A 20,366-nucleotide genomic window follows, 5' to 3' on the forward strand; every position below is an offset into this window, starting at 1 on the left:
TGCCGGTCAGGAAAGAAGACCAGCAACAAAAATTCACCGCAGGAAAAGTGCAGAAAGGTACATAAGGTGGCTGAGAAGAGTTCGGATGAACAGAATTCGGATTCAGACTCCAACAGCAAGGAACTGGGTAGTCTGAGAATTCACAATGTGAGTAAGGAAGCTGACCTACAAACTATCTGGGTCACACTTCAGATAGCAGGAGTCCAAGTGAAGATGGAATTGGACACCGGATCGGCGTTGACGGTCATGAATAAGCAAGATTACAAAAGGTTATTCACACATATTCCCCTATGGGATACGGAGATAGCATTGCAGACATACACGGGGCAAAGAGTATACCCCATCGGAAAGATAAAAGTCAAGGTGGTACACAAGGGCAAAGAACACCAAGGAATGGACTTATATGTACTACCTGAGGGAGGTCCACCACTTCTGGGACGGGAGTGGATCAGGAAAATAAATATGGACTGGCACTCCCTAAAAGCAATAACGGTAGATTCCGGAAAAAAAGATGTCAAACCTGAACGATTGTCCAGAATATTGGATGAGGTTAAAGAGGTGTTCCAACAGGGACTGGGAACACTGAGAGGAATTACGGCAAAAACCAAGATTGCAGAACATGCAAACCCAAAATTTTTCAAAGCCAGACCGGTACCTTATGCGATACGACCTGCTGTGGAAGCTGAGCTGGAAGGGCTGGAACGTTCAGGAGTACTGCCTAAGGTGGACTGGAGTGAGTGGGCCACGCCCATTGTTCCCGTCATGAAGCGTTCATCGAGTAACAAGCCAGGGGAACCGGGGAAGGTCCGCATCTGTGGAGACTTCAAGATCACGGTTAATCCGGTGCTTCACACGGTGCAATATCCGCTTCCGCGGATTGAGGATATCTTTGCTTCATTGTCTGGCGGGAAACACTTCACCAAGATAGACCTGGCGCAAGCGTACTTACAGATGGAAGTTGAGGAAGAGTCGCGCCAGTATCTCACAATCAACACGCACAGAGGCTTGTATCGATATAATAGACTGGTTTTTGGAGTGGCTTCGGCTCCAGCAATTTGGCAGAGGGCCATGGAGCAGGTATTACAGGGAATTCCAAGCACTCAATGTCACTTGGACGATATCCTGATTACAGGAGATGACGATGAGGAACACCTTGCAAATTTGAAACTGGTGCTCACCAGATTGAAGGAATATGGACTTCGAGTTAATCGCCAGAAATGTGAGTTCTTTCAAAAACGGATCTCGTACTGTGGTCATGTCATTGACCAGGAGGGGCTGCACAAGTCACCTGACAAGATCGAAGCTGTTGTGAAGGCTCCCACTCCGGAAAATGTATCCCAGTTGAGGTCGTTCCTAGGGTTGATTAACTATTACCATAAGTTTCTGCCAAATCTATCCACGGTGCTGCACCCGCTGAACGCTCTTTTGCAGAAAGAAGTACCATGGAAGTGGAGCGAGGACTGTAAGAAGGCCTTTCGCAAAAGCAAGGCATTGATCACCTCAGAGGAAGTGTTGGCTCACTTCAACCCAACGCTACCTATTCGTTTAGCTTGTGATGCTTCTCCTTATGGTATTGGAGCAGTACTCTCACACAAGTTGCCAAATGGCTTGGAAAGGCCAGTCGCATTTGCATCCAGATCATTGACCTCCGCTGAGCGCAACTATGCTCAGATAGATAGGGAGGCTCTCAGCCTTGTGTGGGGAGTAAAGAAGTTTAATCATTACCTGCAGGGCCAGAAGTTTACACTGCTGACAGACCACCAGCCGTTGGTATCCATTTTTAACCCTAAGAAGGGTGTTTCGGTGATGACAGCACAGAGGCTCCAGAGATGGTCCCTTTTCCTAGGGGCACATCAATATCAGATAGAATTCAAAGGTACAAAGCAGCATGGTAATGCTGATGGGCTGTCGCGCCTGCCACTACCTACTGAGGAGGAGGCACCGACGGTTGACCCGGTGGAGTTATTTCACTCGACCATCATCGAATGTTTACCTGTCACCAATGCAAATATTGAAAGGGAGACTAGGAATGACCCGACACTGTCCCGGGTCTACGAATTGACAGTAAAGGGATGGCCAGCCCATGGTGATCCACTGTTACCGGCATTCTCAGCAAGACGAGAACAGCTGTCCATCTGTCAGGGAACATTGATGTATGGAACAAGGGTGATTATTCCTCCTAAGTTAAGAGAGAAGGTCATCTGGGGGGAGTCAAGATGAAAAGCCTTGCTAGGGCTTATGTGTGGTGGCCGGGTATCGACCAACAGATAGAGGATCTGACGAAAAGCTGCTCAGGGTGCCAAAAAGTCCAAAATGCACCTCCAATTGCACCGCTGCATCCATGGGAATGGCCTTCAACCCCATGGCAACGTGTACATATTGACTTTGCTGGTCCATTCATGGATTCCATGTTTTTAATTGCGGTGGACGCACATTCTAAATGGCCAGAAGTGATTAAAATGACTACCACTACCTCGGAGAAGACGATCGCGGTGCTAAGAACGATATTTGCAAGAAATGGATTGCCAGAGCAAATATGTTCAGACAACGGACCACAGTTCGTGTCAGAGGAATTCCAGAAATTCCTGAAGAAGAATGGGGTGAAACATTATACCTCTGCCCCATATCATCCAGCTACGAATGGGCTGGCCGAGAGGTTTGTACAGACGTTCAAAAAGGCAATAAAGGCCATGAGCGAAGATCAGATTCCACTGCAACACAAGGTGGACAATTTCCTACTGGCATATCGAAACGCCACCCATGCAACAACAAACCAAAGTCCTGCCATGATGTTTTATAACAGGAGGTTGCGGTCCAGGTTGGACTTGTTAAAACCAAATGTGCGGAGGGAAGTCGAAAACAAACAGTTCCAGCATATCAATAACAAGCCCACTCGGAGTTTTGAAATAGGACAACCGGTGTTAGCCAGGGACTATAAAAACGAGAAATGGCAATCTGGAACAATTCGGGCCAGACAAGGACCCCTGATGTACACGGTAGATGTTGGTGAAAATGTAATGCGACGTCATGCTGACCAACTGGTGGGATCGAGAACAAGGGTCGAGCCCATGGTTACGACAGAGACAACCGTGGAGGAAGTTAGTGAACCTGAAGCATCTACCTCAGAAGTGAATATACCTGATGATGATGTCCTATCCATAGGGGATCAACTAGATGAGTCACCCCAGCAACGAGAACCAGAGACCCCTGAAAGGCGTTATCCGTCTCGGATCAGGAGGCCTCCTCAGAGACTGAATCTGTGAACTGTTTTTACATGAAGTTGTGTATATATGTTATTATGTTATGTTTAATGGGGAATATATACTGTTAAGCTAAAAAGGGAGGATTGTTGTGTATGTAACCGTTCCACCTTTAAGAGAACTATTTTAAGAGATGCACTACTTTATCTTGGCTGCTGTATACTGTAATACCGGTGGTGACCACACCGGTATATAAGTGCTGTGTAATGATTTATTGTGCAGTTCAGCCTGACCTCCGACTTGTAAAGACTTGTTGAATTTACCCTTGTGGTCTGTGTGCAGTGATTCTTATTAACAATAACTAGAACACACAGACTTAACATATTACAATGAGGCTTCCAAGATCCAGCAGCACAGCCTCCCCATGCTGTCATTTTTCTTCACTGTAAGATGTGGTGTGCTGTGAATTGGGGACATGCTTGCAGCGTCCAATTTCCCAATCGGCACTGACACCCAGCGAAGCTGCACACCGCCAACAGAGCCTTGCAAATTCTGTGCTTTTATTCTTGGAAAGTCAGTCTTCTTTATCTCAAAGTTGCAAAAAATAGCAGAAGTGAGAAAGCCCCTATGTATCATGTATAATCATTCCTTTTGCAGTGTGACAGCCTGTTACCTCCTTCAGATCTTACCATATCTATACAGATACCAAAACCTTGAGCATATTACTTAACTAAACAGCTCTAAAAAAGTTGTGTTGGATTAGAATTCAGTTAAGTGAGGTCATTATTAATAATGTAACACTGTCATTTTGTAAAGCAATATTTCATAATGTTGAGGCAGTAATTAAAGCAATCCAGATGGTATTGTTTCAAAGGGACAATAAAAAGGAAAAGAGAAAATCAGTATAATTACTGAAGGGTCACTGAAGTAAGAATGGGAGGACCTCACAGCAGGCGTGCGATTTAATTATTTTAAGTGCAGTCAAGTTGAATCTGCTATTGAGATATTGATTCTCTGGTTTATTTTTAAAATTTATGCTGTCCCAATACTGGAATGGAAATATGGCAAGGTAATATCTGTTGGTTTCATGTAATGAGATGCCTACTTAATTTATATTATAGCATAACCATTTACTTCTATAACAGCCCACTGCTCTCAAAAGCTTCATGTCATCCAACCATGTGTTTAGCAACAGATGCACAAAGAGAAATCTCCAAAGAACTCTATCTTATCACAACTCCCAAATTTAATCGGATTTGTGCCAGCAACCTTAAATATGTTTGTGGTAATGAGTTGACGGCTCCCATCTGTGCTATATAAGTAAATTACTTTTAATGCTTTCAACAACAAATCAATGGAATTTATGGATCTGTTTTTATTTCTTATGAGCAAACATCAACAACTTGCATTTATATAGCGCCTTTACCGTAGTAAAATGTCCCAAGGCACTTCGCAGGAGTATTATCAAACAAAATTTGACACCGAGCCACATAGGAGATGTTAGGACGGGTGACCAAAAACATGGTCAAAGAAGTAGGTTTCAAGGAGTGCCTTAAAAGAGAAGAAAGAGGTGGAGATGCAGAGAGGTTTAATGAAGGAATTCCAGAGCCTAGGGCCCAGGTAGCTGAAAGCACAGCCGCCAATGGTGGAGTGATTAAAATCGGGAATGCGCAAGAGGACAAAATTGGAGGAGCACAGAGATCTCAGAGGGTTGTAGGGCTGGAGGACGTTACAGAGGTAGGGAGTGTGCAAGGCCATGGAAGGATTTGAAAACAAGGATGAGAATTTTAAAATCGAGGTGTTGACAGACTGGAAGCCAATGTAGGTCAGTGAGCACAGGGTGAACAGGACTTGGTACGAGTTAGGATACGGACAGCAGAGTTTTAGATGAGTTCAAGTTTATAGAGGATGGAGGATGGGAGGCCGGCCAGGAGTGCACTGGAATAGTCAAGTCTAGAGGTAACAAAGGCAAGGATGAGGGTTTCTAAATCAGCTGTGTGTAAAAAAAAACTGTAGCACCCTACATCATTGCAGGTTTTACTTAACCAACACTAAATTTTATTTGGAAGCAAAGTGTCACAAGGATCAATAACAGTTTGGGTCATGCAAGTTAAATAAGATGCTGTGATACTGCCTTTCCCTAATATCATCTACATTATGTAATCAGCTGTCATTTTATAGGGTCAAGAAGTATTGAAGTTGAAAAATATCATTCCTGTCAGTCACTTAATTGTGACACATAATTGGTGATATAGATTCTAGGCCTTGAGGGAGGAAAACTCGTCTCCTTTTATAGATTGGCTACAAACAGATTTCAGTCATCAGCTCTAGCAATGAATTCACATTGATTTTTTTGCTACTTTTCTAAAGAAAGCGAAGGAGTAAGGACAGGCAGACAGGACGGTTTTTCTCTCTGCACCTTTAAATTTGTAAGCGCCACTTTATTAAATTAAAGGAAAAGGAGTCCAGCAATATCCTAGATAATTTGGCATAGTTTATGACTTTTTTTACAGTACAAAGTGTCAAATGAACAAACAGATTCTAATAAGATCAGCTCAATTTAAATCCTATCTATTCTATCTTTGACTTAACTCAACCATTTGGCTCCGAAGAAAAGGTCCTGCAAATGTTTTCCTTCTCCCCCCACCCCACCCCCATCCCATTAAATGTAAATCAAACAAAATTGAAGGAAAAAAATCTAATCTTTCATCCTACATCATACATCCTGTTTCATTCCTTGGCATGACTTTTCCCAGTACTGATAAAAATACTTTTTAAACGCCTTAGCTAGTAACTAGTGTTCTGGTGAGCACCATTACCTTATCGATGTGAGTCTAAACTCAGCAGTTTTGGAATTCCTCAGTGAGCTCCATTTAACCACACGTTGCTTACTTATAAATATCTGCTTAAAGAAAAGAAAATTTGGTGTAGGCAGTGATGCACGTACAGTTCGCACATCTTGGGCCAGCATTTCAAGTCTCTAACAGTCATTTATAAATTGGTCAATAATTATTGTAAATAAGATCTGCCTCAGTATTGCACAGCTGCTAACTAAACATTCTTTTGTGGCTGGCCATTTAAATCCTCAGTTTTTGTGACCTTCAAGCTGAAGATAAACAGACCCTGAAGATCCCCAGATTATATTTGATTGTTCATTACAATCTCTTGAGTTTTGACTGACTTTACAGATAATTTAATTATGCCATTATATAAATGTCAAGCTCGCTTACTTCTGACATTGTTTCACGTTGATCAGCTAAAAGGGTTTCTAAAGAGATCTGATTCTGAGCTGATGGGTCTTTGTAACCTTCCCCTCATCGTTGCTGTGTCAATGGATCTGATACTTTAAGTGACTGCATCTCCCGTAGCTATGCCATTTGATAGATTAGCTGTAAAGGGCTTAACTCACTCTAAATACGTGAAATATGGAATTCAAATGACTATTGTCATTGCTGCATGTACAGTTACAGTACTTGACAGGACATAGAAGCCCCCCAAATCAGCGGCTATTCCAGTGGACTCCTGCTGTAACTTCAGTGGTAGTCCATTGGAATGTATGGAAATTGGGACACTGAAAATGTGCTGGAAAAAATAACTTTGTTTCACAACATTAGATTTTAAATGTACAAAATATAGTATGTGGAAATGAAACCAATGGTGATGTAATTATTTTTGCTCTACTGTGCTTTCAGTTTTTGAGCAGCCTCAACTGCCTGTCAAAGCAGTTGGTTTAGCAAGTGACAAGTACACAATTCAAACTTCAACAAAGCAAACAAGCTTCAGTAAGACTTCCATATGTGTGCAGGATGAGATAATATTCTTCTTATTCCACACAGATATTGGAAACTCTAGTAAGTAATTAATTTTGAATTTCTTGTGCAGGTTACAATACGGAATCAGTTAAAATCAGGAAAGGCAGGAAATAATGCTTCTTATAAATACATTTTCAGTTACAGGTTGTAGTTACTGTACTAAAACATCTATAATAATGCATACTTTGGATTCAGTCGCCATACTTTCATAAACATGGCACTCGTTCAAGCATAACCTTCATTATAATATTTTATTCATCTACGTGCAAGAGAACAATATTTATTCAAACTGGAAATATATAGCCTTGGCTCAAAATCATTTTTCTCACTTACTCTTAATTGAATGTATCTACCCAAGTGCCTTCATCTCCTCCCACACTGTCTTCTGGTTGGTCCAACCTGTGGACATTGTCGCAGGTGCTGTTCAATGTTCATCTTCATTGGTACATCAAGGAGTTTATATGAGCAAGGCAAGAGACCGTACTCCTGCAAATAGACAGGTCTGCACTGGCAAATGCACTACCAAAGGGAAGCTTGATTGGAAAAACAGTCAAGACTGCGATGTATATTTATGTTTACTTGTTGAGAATCTATCTGTTAGTAATTATAGCTGCCCAATACTACTTACATTAAAACAATAATAAATAAATGATTGTATACCTTTTTGCCAACTTGATAAAATGGTAGACTGACAACCTATAGTCCATTCTCAGGGTGGAAGATCATCTGACACCCCATTTTGTGCATAAACATGGTTTCCGCTGAAGATACAGCAGCGGACTGGGAGAAGCCCTGAAGAAATTCCCCCCTTGGTCTAAAGCTTCATGGATGCCCAGTATTGCTCAAATACAAATGTGTGTCAGCAAACTCCAATATTCAATTAAACGGTAGCATCATAATAAATTTACAGCCTGAGACTAGAGAAATTATTGATCCTGGTTGGAGTAATAGCCTGTAACAGCTCAACCTGGTTACAGTGAACAGTTCTTTTTAAATTCAGGTGACTGGATTTCTGGCTTTCACCATTTTAGAACTGTCAATGTCAGGGAAATCTTAGAAGTGACAATTTCTGATCAGGAAAGTGACACATATCAGAAAACCATTTAAAGGTACGGATTGACATACATACAATAAATCACATATTAAAGCCAAACTGAGCGATTGGCCGATCTGCCATTTGGATATGCAAATTTAAACCCAAAGATAATTTGTTGCCAGTTTAAGATGCAAACTTCACTCTAAGGAGACATTAGAGATGATGTAATTGTGTCTGGCATTGGATGCTCCTGGTGTTCCATTTTATAGTTTATGTCCAAAAGTAGCTAACGACAGATTTCCTACGCTTTCCTAAGTTACTTCACCTTTTAATTATAACTGAAGTCTGATATAGTAATCTGGGATGTAATGTTTAAGTTATCCACCAGATGGAGCCAAAGATTAAGGTTTCACATTCACCAGTATTTAAGGTAATGGGTCATGTACTCAATGTCCTGGTACACCAGTTATTAAGGTAATGTGGCATTCCATTATGGGTATGACTCAGAGGTGAATCCTCCATCTTGCCATCGTGCAGTTGGAATTGTGTGTTTTGCTTCCAGCTGGTAAGAGATGTTTCTCTGCTACACCGGGTAATTAAACAGTTGGGTTTTGTTCCTAATATCTCGCTTATCTCAGTTTCTGACCTTACCACTCGGATATCACATCTCTCTAGCCTTTTTATTTCAACAGCTAAAATTTGATCTTATCACGCACTCCATACTCAGGAATACTATTTGGCCAGTATTCCTATGGTACTTTAATGATGATTGACAGGAAGGTATATTGTACCTTTTTAATGGATAGTAGTACATGTCCTCTTCAGGTTTCATTTTTTTGTCAAACTTCCAGTCAGCTATAGACATGATTGGGCTGGGCTGTGGTGTCAAATAGCCAGCCTATGTTGACATGTCAAGAGTGGTCACTTGAGCAAAGTACTGGAAGGCTGCGAGTGCTCCTGGGATCTGGGACGCAGCAAAAATATGATTTGTTTATTTTAATAACCTCTCAAAGTAACTGCTTCCAAGAATCACAGATGTCATTGTGTAATACTTCATGAACTGCCATGCACTTGGGCATAACAGTTTATTGGCTATTCATCATTGCAATGAATTTAACACTTCACAACACCATCTATACCTGTGCATTGCTCTGTAAAAATTGACTACTGACCTCAGATTTCAAGACAGTTTTTGAATCATTATTAGATATCTATTTATATTAGAAAAAAATTCACCCCAAGTGCAGTGAACCACTGAGAAAGAATGACTAGAACTTCTTTGAATTTCCAAAGGGAATCCATTATCAATTATTGGGTGCTCAACAATGGTATCAATCTGAAAAAAAAAATGTTTGCGCACATTCCCTCCCTAAGTTGTGAATGCATTACCGAGGAAGGTATCATGGAGGCATTTGTCTCTCAGAGGTAGAGCAAGTACTTTATAAAAAATAAAGGGCAAAACTGCTACATTGCATGATTCTCACCAAAATGTCTTTTTCTCAATTTCTTCATCCGTGTTGTGTTACTTGTGATGTGAAGAACTCCTCCAGCTCCGCCCTCTCCCAGTGCGTGTGACATTATCGAAAAAATCTTTCCAAAATATGCACAAGCCAGCTGCCATGGTCCAGCAATACTGCAATACTGCACAACGTAACTGATGCGGCCAAATAAGTTCTTGACAACTTTTGAAGCAGCAATCTAAATAGTTTACGACAATTATGATAATAATTGCCTGCTTTCCCGAGCATTTCTTCATTAATTTTGTGAATAATTGGTGCATGTATTCAAAATGCAATTGTTTGTTTGTATTTCAGGAAGAACCAATCCCAGGCAGCTAGTAATGGCACCAGCGAGCCAGTTCTATATGAAATGTGATCCAGATGTACAAAGATAATGCTCATGTAAAGAACACCCAAGTGAGTGGAATTGCTTTGAATTGGATCATAAATTCTTAAACATTAATTAAATGCAGAGATAAAGATATATACTGAATGGTGGTCTGGCTCTTACATCACATTCTGTCACTTTATAATTTTGTTAAAAGTAGAAGTTAAAGGAAACACAAAAAGAACACAAACAATAATCTTTTGTACTCTGCCTTTCTGTACAAAAATCTCAGAGAAGCCAGCAGGAGCCGTGGGGAGAGTTCCTAAGTATGTTGCAATCGGTATTTGTTCTATTTTTGAAAGGCTTTCACTAAACATCTTACTCTTTATTTTCTGTGCAGTACCATGCCAATGTGCCACAGCATGTATCTTGTGGATGCTTCTGAAAAAATATTCAGCATTGATACTGGTTGCAGACCTTCTTACACGATGGACCATAGGAACAGGAGTAGACCATTTAACCCCTCGAGCCTGTTCCACCATTCAATGAGATTGTGGCTGATCATGACCTAACTCCATATACCCGCCTTTGCCCCATATCCCTTAATACCTTTGGCTAACAAAAGTTTATCAATCTCTGATTTAAAATTAACAATTGACCCAGCATCAGCTGCCATTTGCAGAAGAGAGTTCCAAACTTCTACTACCCTTTGTGTGTAGAAGTGTTTCCAAACTTCACTCCTGAAAGATCTGACTCTAATTTTTAGACTATGTCCCCTAGTCCTAGACTCCCCACCAGCGGAAATAGTTTCTATCTACCCTATCAGTTCCCCTTAATATCTTGAAAACTTCCATCAAATCACCCCTTAACCTTCTAAATTCCAGAGAATACAACCCTAGTTTTTGTAATCTCTCCTTGTAATTTAACCCTTGCAGTCTGGGTATCATTCTGGTGAATCTGCGCTGCACTCACTCCAAGGCCAATATATCCTTCCTAAGGTGTGGTGCCCAGAACTGCTCACAGTACTCCAGGTGTGGTCTAACCAGGGCTTTTGTATAGCTGTAGCATGACTTCTACTCCCTTGTATTCTAGTCGTCTAGATGTAAAGCCCAGCATTCCATTAGCTTTTTTTGATTATTTTCTGTACCTGTCCATGACATTTGAATGATCTATGTACCTGGACCCCTAAGTCTTCTACTGCTGTAAAAAAAAGATGCTCCTGATATGTTTACCACGTGAAAGTTCATAAATGACGGCAGCACAACAGGCAGTGTTGGTGCACCAAGATGCAGGGCCGCAAAGTGTGGAACACAATTTCAATCCCTCGTGTCATTCAGTTCTCTGTTTCAGAAATGTAAGGAATTGCAAAGCAGGAGATCAGTGCCTCTCCACAGGGAGAAAGGGAAAATTGAGAAAAGAGTCACCACAGGTGTCTTTCCTGCACTCCTCAGGACTGAAGAGATTTATGAGGGGAGGGATTATGAGATTTTTGTATCAATCTTTAATATCTAAGAGATTTTTCCTTTTGTTTGCTTTGATACATTTTCATTGCCTGGAATAAGATTGCTGAATTACTCCAGCCGATGAAATAGCAGTAGTTAAAATATTTTTATCCTGAAAAATTTGAGATAGTAAAATGCAGTTGGATCTAAAATACAGAAATTATCAGGTAGAGAGTTTTCTCGCTGAAAAAAAATCCTTAGGGGAAGTAAGATTCAGTAGAATGATTAATCAGTCTCTTTTCTGTGCACACAATTAGAGTCTGTTTTCAATCAGTATCCCATTTTATTATTTCCAGAAGTCATTAGTACTGGGCCTTACTTAGCACACACTGTGGTTAATTTACAAGTGTACTTTTGCTTGTATCAAGCTAAAAATTCTTCTCAGCTTGATGACTTATATCTGAAACAAGTTGTATTTAGGATATTTTTCTATGTTAAAGGCTCTGTATAAATACTAGTTGTTGTTGTATTTAGAGGCAACACAGGGCCACTTATTTAATGTTCAATATGGCAGCTCTGGACAGGTGAAAGGCAGTTTACATAATATTATAGAAACATATTAAAACAATCTCTCCATATTCAAATTGTATCCTCAGTTATATTTTATTTCTCCCTTTAGTGAAAGGTTCAAATACCAAGGAATACCAATCAAAAATTAAGAATTCAGGACTAAAAAAGGAATTCAGGCAGAACCTTTTCACAAATGCAAAATGGCTTGTTGGTTGGCTTCGCCATTGCTTGAATGGGGAAGCCGACAGCGCACGGGCCTTGGGCAGGAAGATGGCGGTAACTGTTAGACATGATTTTGGTCTCGCTATCACCCTGTTCCTGATGGAAAACAGAGAAATAGAGAAAGAAAATTGGGGTCAAGAACTCCTCAGTGTTTACATTCAGTAAAAGCATAGTTTCATATTCTCTCACCTGTCGGATGCGATACAGATGAAGACTTGCCTTCAATTTAAGATCAATTCTTCATGACACATGCCAAGCTGAGGCAAATTTAAGATTTTTAAACCATTGCGACTCCAAAAAGCATTAAAGAGCCCTTAGAAAAATAAGAATTCACACATTAGTTTTTCCATAAATAAATGTCAAACTTTGTGACAAATAAAGGTTTAAAACTGGACACTTAATTTTTATCCGGGCATAAAGATTTGTTTACCATTATACTTCTCTTGTACTTACCTGTTCTATTAGTAAAGGTACATATAAGTACTGTGGATTATCACTAATGGTACTGTAAGGATTAACTCATTAGCCTGATCTTTCTCAAGTTCAACACTAAAAAGATACATTTCTCACTCACTCAAAAAATTGTGCAAAGGAACATGAAGAATAGTGAAATAATCAATTAGCTCTCTCTTTCTATTTATCATTTTTATTTAAAAGGCAGACACCATACTTAGAATTAGATTTAATATTAGGAATGTCTGCTGTCCAAGTAATCTGCTAGTGCTGTTTAATACAATGAATGTGGGTTTTAAGATCATTTAAGCCTCTCAGATTCACATCATCCCGTCTACTATGTGTCATGCCTTCAATGTTATTACACTGCCATAACTGAATTACCGTGTGTACGTAGCAGACATTTAGTGCAAGATTGTATAACATGTTTATCTGAATGGTTGCTCATTTTATTTTGGCATCCTAAGACAACCATTCCATCACTCACTGATTAAATTACCATGGCTATTTTAGAAAGCACTGAGCTACTCTGCTGTACACTATTGAGAACCCACTTTTTTTTCCATTTTAAGTGTACAGATAAATGAGGCTTTCTGCATGATGTAACATGCCCCACCATTAAACTGCTTGAAATGATTCAGCTTTCTTTTATAAGCTAAAACACATTTCTGCCAGAGCAGCCATTAGCCGTGATTGAAAGTGAGCCAGTCAAGATTAAGGCCTAACAGAAAGGTGAAGGGTAGCATCATTTTTTCCCAGAGACATCATCTACTGTGACTGATGGATGCTAGCTGAGTCAGTAGAGGAGAAAATCATTGCAAAAACTCAGCCTAAAAGTGCAGCCGATTAATTGATAGCATAGTGAGTGTCAGATCCCACAACTGGTCATATCTTACTTGCAACTATGCTATCAGGACAAAAGATGCAAAGCATAATTTATTCTGTAAGGGGCACATCTTCTCTTGGAGGCACAGAACAAAAGAAAACCTCCTCTATGACTGTTTTTATTAATGTAGCTATTTTCTTTTAGAATTACGATGGACATACTGAGGCAATACACAAATTCTGAATAAACATATAGGTCAGAATTTTCCCACTAAAAAAACTGGTGGCTTTGGATCGTGGAGGCAGTTAAATTGTTAAAAATGGGATTCCCAACCTGATCCCGCCTCCAACCCGCCCACTTCCAGTTTTGCTAACTCACTTCCAGGGCGCGTTGCTGCAATTTAAATATTGTAATGAGGCTGGAAGCCTCTATTTTCCCCTCCATTTTGAATTTAACTGCCTGGGGCGGGTTTCACACAATTCGTAAAACCCGGCACTTAAACCGAGGTGGGGACTACTGGACCCAGGAGGGTGGGGACCTGGGACCCAGGAGGTAAGTAGCTTTATACTTACCTCTTAGATCCAGGGTCCCCACCATACCCACCCCCACTCAAGGCCTCCGATCGCATTCCCAGGCCCCCCCCCACCCCAGGCCTCCCCCCCCGCCACAATGATGATGATGAGGCCGGCCCCAATCCTCCAGCCCACCTGCCGATCCTCTGCCTCCCCCGATCCCTGGCTGACTCCCCCCCGCGATCCCCGATCCCCCCACCCACGATCCCCGACAAACCCCATCGCCTGCCGATTGCCGACCTCCCCGATCCCTAACCACCCCCCCATCGCCTGCCGATCACCGATCCCCTGCTGATCCTGCAACTACCCCCCCACAAATCCTCTCTCCACTTGACGATTGCCGGCCCCCTCCCAATTGCCGAACCCCCTCCCAATTGCCAAACCCCCTCCCGCCAATTGCCGAACCCCCTCCCGCCAATTGCTGAACCCCCACCCGCCGATTGCCGACCCCCTCCCGCCGATTAGTGACCCCCTCCCACTTCCCATCCCCCAACTCCTGCTGATTGCCGGCCCCCTTCCCCCGGACTGACCCCATTGCAACTGAGGCCTACCTGCCCACAGCCAGCCAGCCTCTCAAGCTGTCGGGCTGTGGGCGGGAAGCCGAGGTCTCACATTCAAATTATGCGAGATATGCCCGGGCCCGCTCACAAGGCACAGGCAGCACATCAATTTGGTGCTGCCTGCTAATTTAAATGATTTTAGCGCACAGCCCAGTGACTATCGCGCTGTTGACGGGCTGTGTGCTCAGCAGGGGGGCCCAAGTTCGCATCGCTGGAGCGACTCTGTCTTTCTTTAAAGCTAGGCTGTTAGTTTTCAAGGCAGTCTCTAGCTCTTAAAGGTGAATTGCATTCTGCAAAAAAAGTATATAAATCATTCAAAACTAGGCAGTCTCTAGCCCTTGTGATCCATCCGTGGCTAACTAAAGAAGTTAAGGATGGTATTAGATTAAAAGATGAGGTTTATAATGTTGCAAAGATTAGTAGTAAGCCTGATGATTGTGAGAGCTTTAGAAACCGGCAAAGGAAGACCAAAAAAAATTATAAAAAGGGAGAAAATAGAATATGAGAGCAGAATATGAGAGTAAACTAGCAAGAAATATAAAAACAGATTGTAAGAGCTTCTACAAGTATCTTAAAAGGAAGAGAGTAGTACAAGTAAGCGTTGGTCCGTTAGATGCTGAGACAGGTGAAATTATAATGGGGAATAAGGAAATGGCAGAGACTTTAAACAAATATTTTGTATCTGTCTTCACAGCAGAAGACACAAAAAGCTTACCAAAAATAGTGGGGAACCAAGGGGCTAATGAGAGTGAGGAACTTAAAGTAATTAAGATCAGTAGAGAAAAAGTACTTGAGAAACTAATGGGACTAAAAGCTGGCACATCCCCTGGACCTGATGGCCTACATCCAAGGGTTCTAAAAGAGGTGGCCCAGAGATAGTAGATGCTTTGGTTGTGATCTTTCAAAATTCCCTAGATTCAGGAACGGTCCCAGCGGATTGGAAGGTAGCAAATGTAACCCCACTATTCAAGAAAGGAAGGAAAGAGAAAACAGGGAACTACAGGCCAGTTAGCCTGACATCAGTCGTTGGGGAAATGCTGGAATCCATTATTAAGAAAGTGGAAACAGAGCACTTAGAAAATCATAATATCATTAGGCAGAGTCAACATGGTTTTATGAAAAGGAAATCGTGTTTGACAAATTTATTAGAGTTTTTCAAGGATGTAACTAGCAGGGTAGATAAAGGGGAACCAGTGGCTGTAGTATATTGGGATTTCCAAAAGGTATTCGATAAGGTGCTACATAAAAGTTTGCTACACAAGATAAGGGCTTGGGGGTAATATATTAGCTTGGATAGAGGATTGGTTAATGGACAGAAAACAGAGAGTAGGGATAAACGGGTGGGTTTCAGGTTGGTAGGCTGTAACTAGTGGGGTGCCGCAAGGATCAGTGTTGGGGCCTCAGCTATTTACAATCTATATTAATGACCTAGATGAAGGGACCGTCTGTAATGTATCCAAGTTTGCTGACGATACAAAGCTAGGTGGGAAAGTAAGCTGTGAGGAGGACACAGAGTCTGCAAAGGGATATAGACAGGTTAAGTGAGTGGGCAATGGGGTGGCAGATGGAGTATAATGTGGGGAAATGTGAGGATATTCACTTTGGTAGGAAGAATAGAAAAACAGAGTATTTTTAAAATGGGAAGAAATTATTAAATGTTGGTGTTCAGAGAGATTTAGGTGTCCTCATACAGGAAACACAAAAAGTTAGCATACAGGTACAGCAAGCAATTAGGAAGGCAAATGTCATGCTTGCCTTTATTGCAAGGGGGCTGGAGTACAAGAGTAAGGAATTTTTACTACAATTGTACAGGGCTTTGGTGAGACCACACCTGAAGTACTGTGCACAGTTTTGGTCTCCTTATCTGAGGAAGGACATACATGCCTTAGAGATGGAGCAACTAAGGTTCACTAGATTGATCCCTGGGATGAGAGGGTTGTCCTATGAGGAGAGATTGAGTAGAATGGGTCTATACTCGCTAGAGTTTAGAAGAATGAGAGGCGATCTCATTGAAACATGTAAGATTCTGAGGGGGATTGGCAGTGTAGATGCTGACAGGTTGTTTCCCCTGGCTGGAGAATCTAGAACTAGAGGGCATAGTCTCAGGATAAGAGGTCAGCCATTTAAGACTGAGATGAGGAGGAATTTCTTCACTCAAAGGGTTGTGACTCTTCGGAATTTTCTAGCCCAAAGGGTTGTGGATGCTGAGTCATTGAGCATATTCAAGGCTGAGATAGATCGATTTTTGGACTCTAGGGGAATCAAGGGATATGGCGATCAGACATGATCTTATTGAATGGCGGAGCAGGCTCGAAGGGCCGAATCGCTTACTCCTGCTCTTAATTCTTATGTTCTTATGTGAAACTGAGAATGCACATAGTACTGAATGCATTTTTACAGTCAAACATATGAAGGTGTTATAAGAAACGTTTTTAACATAATGGGGCCAATTTTAATCCCCCGTTTTCAGGTGGGAAGGGGGTGGTAGCCGGCCAAAGATCTCGATGCAGCACTTACCGCCCACTCCCACCAACATCCGACCTGCTGTAAATTTGCAGGTTGGGAACCAGGAGATCAGCACACCCACCTGAGACAGACAGAAGCCTAAATAAGCATGTAAATCAGGTTCCTCCGATGTACTTAAGACCCCCAATATATTTCAGAGTTCTGCTGGCCAGAGTGCATTCTCTGCACATGCCACACAGTGGAACTGAGCGTTGAGCGGCTGAACTAGTGGGCCTTAAAGGGACCACTGAAGGCCACTCCATAAACGCGCAAAAAAAACCACTGTGGCACTGATTTTTGTGGGGCATGAATAGCATCTTCCCACCCGCTGCCATTTCACCCATCTTGCCATTCCTCCCACCCACAGGCTTGCCTCCCCCTTTAAGTTCGTGCTTCCCGCTCCACCTGGCGGAGGATTCCCTGCCAAGTGGAGCTGTCTGTCTGTGCTCATTCAGCATTGGCAGCCGCTGAAATGAATCTAATGAGGCCCGATCATGAAAATTGGTTGAGCCTCACATGGATTCCACCAGGCATATGGTAAGCTTGCAGCATCAGCCTCCCTCCCAATGGAATCAGACACATGGAAATTTACCCGAATTAGTTTCATGACCTAATAGCTATTCTTACCCATTCTTATAACCAACTCATAGCTTATCCCATTGTACTATCCATGACCCATCCAACTAATCTATCCAACACCACCCCCAAACCCCACTCACTTTTACTATAAACTTGAGATTACATTATCTACCCAATACTGAGTGTATCCAATAAAAGAGCCACTAATATATAATCCAATCGTTCCTAATTCTCTGCAGTGTTCAAGTGCAAATTCTACTACCTGTAAAAGAATCACCCAAAAATATAAGCAGCTTGTGCTGCATCTCATGCTGTCTTGTGGGACCTCTCAGTCTCGTACCAACAGTGGCTTCACTACATTTTTTTAAGTAGGAGTTCACAGATTCTTTGTTCCAACAGTTTAATGATCAATTCAAAAGGGCAACTATCCAATTTTAAGCTACTGAAAAGGTGGGAAAGGTGCTATATAAGTGCAAGTTCTTTCTTTTTTTCTTGCAAAAGCCCTGAAGGAATTCTTGGGGGAATTATCTTAATTTTTTCACTTCAGAATCAGTAAGGAAAATATTTGAAAGTGATTTTGGTCAGCTAGAGATCGAAACAAAACAAAGCCACAAATCGACAGTGTGCTAGCATTCAGCAGCAATGGAAATACCTCTGTATTTCAATTTGAAGTGAGTACTGGAACCTTAGGCCGCGAATTTAATGGAGGAGGCAGGATGGTGGCGGGAGAACTGGTTTCCGGGTTCTGGTCCCGCTCCCAGCTGCATCTGCTCTGTAGACGTGATTTTCCCTTGATTGGCCTCGTTAAGCCCACCCTGCGGGCTTCCCGGCCAAGTAACAAGAAGTGGGTCTGATGACGGCGTTTGATGATGCGTCGTCAGTTGGTTTCCTTAAAGGGACCACGTCTACATGACGTTTGAGAGTTGTTCTGTCAGTGTTTGACAGCATTGAGGTGCTGCAAACACTGACAATCACAGCACAAAGGTGAACGTTTGCACCCAGGCTCTCCAATGACTCCCTCCATATGCTTATAGAGGAAGTCACTGCACGCAGGGAGGTTCTCTTCCCTTCCAAGGGCGGAAGAGACCTCCCCAGGAGACCAACTTACAATGCGCCTCCACCCAACTCTATCTACATTATCATATCCCCATCTCACTAGCCACCCCTCACACACACCCTCATCCTAGTCCAATCATATCAATGAACAACACACAAGGGTAGGCACTTGAGAGGTTTAGCCAATGTCCATGTGAAGTTTCTGGTAAAATAAAATTATTCGTTTGTGGGATGTGGGCATCGCTGGCAAGGCCAGCATTTATTGCCCATCACTAATTTCCCTTGAGAAGGTGATGCTGAGCTGCCTTCTTGAACCACTGCAGTCCGTGTGGTGAAGGTACTCCCACAGTGCTGTTAGGTAAGGAGTTCCAGGAATTTGACCCAGCGACGATGAAGGATGGTGATATACTTCTAAGTCAGGATGGTGTGTGACTTGGAGGGGAACTTGGAGGTGGTGGTGTTCCCATGCATCTGCTGCCCTTGTCTTCCTACGTGGAAGAGATTGTGGGTTTGGGAGGTGCTGCCAAAGAAGCCTTGGCGGGTTCCTGCAGTGCATCTTGTAGATGATGCACACTGCAGCCACAGTACGCCAGTGGTGGAGGGAATGAATGTTTAAGGTAGTGGATGGTGTGCCAATCAAGTGGGCTGCTTTGTCCTGGATGGTGTCGAGCTTCTTGAGTGTTGTTGGAGCTGCACTCATCCAGGCATGGAGTATTCCATCACACTCCTTACTTGTGCCTTGTAGATGATGGAAAGGCTTTGGGGAGTCAGGAGGTGAGACACTCGCCGCAGAATAACTAGCCTCTGACCTGCTCTTGTTGCCACAGTATTTTATGTGGCTGGTCCAGTTAAGTTTCTGGTCAATGTTGACCCCCAGGATGTTGATGGTGGGGGACTCAGTGATGGTACAGGTAGACTACCCTTTATCCGGACTTCCGAAAACCGAAACCCTCTAAAAACCGAAGGTTTTTTCGTTCAGCGTAAGTCGTGCGTACGACTTACGCTGAACGAAAAAACCTTCGGTTTTTAGAGGGTTCCAGTTGCGGAAGTTCGGATAAAGGGTAAGTCGTGCGCACGACCCCCCGCCGACCCCCCCCGCCAGCCCCGGCAACCGCCGACCCCGCCAGCCCCGACAACCGCCGACCCCCCCGCGGACCCCGCCAGCCCCGACAACCGCCGACCCCCCCGCGGACCCCGCCAGCCCCGACAACCGCCGACCCCCCCGCGGACCCCGCCAGCCCTGACAACCGCCGACCCCCCCCGCGGACCCCGCCAGCCCCGACAACCGCCGACCCCCCCGCGGACCCCGCCAGCCCCGACAACCGCCGACCCCCCCGCGGACCCCGCCAGCCCTGACAACCGCCGACCCCCCCCGCGTACCCCGCCGGCCCCGACCCCCGCCGACCCCGACTGACTTACGCTGAGCGTCAGCGTAAGTCGTGCGCACGACCCCCCGCCGACCCCCCCGCCGACCCCCGCCGACCCACCTTCCGAAATCCGAAATTCTCCTTTATCCGAAACTCGGCTGGTCCCGAGGTTTTCGGATAAAGGATAGTCTACCTGTAATACCATTGAATGTCAAGGGGAGCTGGTTAGACTCTCGCTTGTTGGAGATAGTCATTCCCTGGCACTTCTGAGGCGTGAATGTTATCTGCTACCTATCAGCCCAAGCCTGAATGTCGTCCAGGTCTTGTTGCATGTGGGCA

The 20,366-nt window shown here is 43.2% G+C and overlaps 1 pseudogene across 1 annotated transcript in view; it reads right to left on the reverse strand.

The window, feature by feature from the left end:
- The window catches only part of LOC147111783 (high-affinity choline transporter 1 pseudogene), a 63,152-nt pseudogene extending 49,167 nt beyond the window's left edge, over window positions 1-13,985 (reverse strand). Inside the window, exon 1 of the transcript XR_015079674.1 lies at window positions 13,961-13,985. The product of XR_015079674.1 is annotated as a high-affinity choline transporter 1 pseudogene (transcript). The remainder of the gene's footprint in view (window positions 1-13,960) is intronic.
- Window positions 13,986-20,366: the final 6,381 nt, after the last annotated feature.

Source organism: Somniosus microcephalus, chromosome 10 (genome assembly GCF_052327205.1).
Source record: "Somniosus microcephalus isolate GS21.2 chromosome 10, FLI_Smic_1.0, whole genome shotgun sequence".
Lineage (NCBI taxonomy): Eukaryota > Metazoa > Chordata > Chondrichthyes > Squaliformes > Somniosidae > Somniosus > Somniosus microcephalus.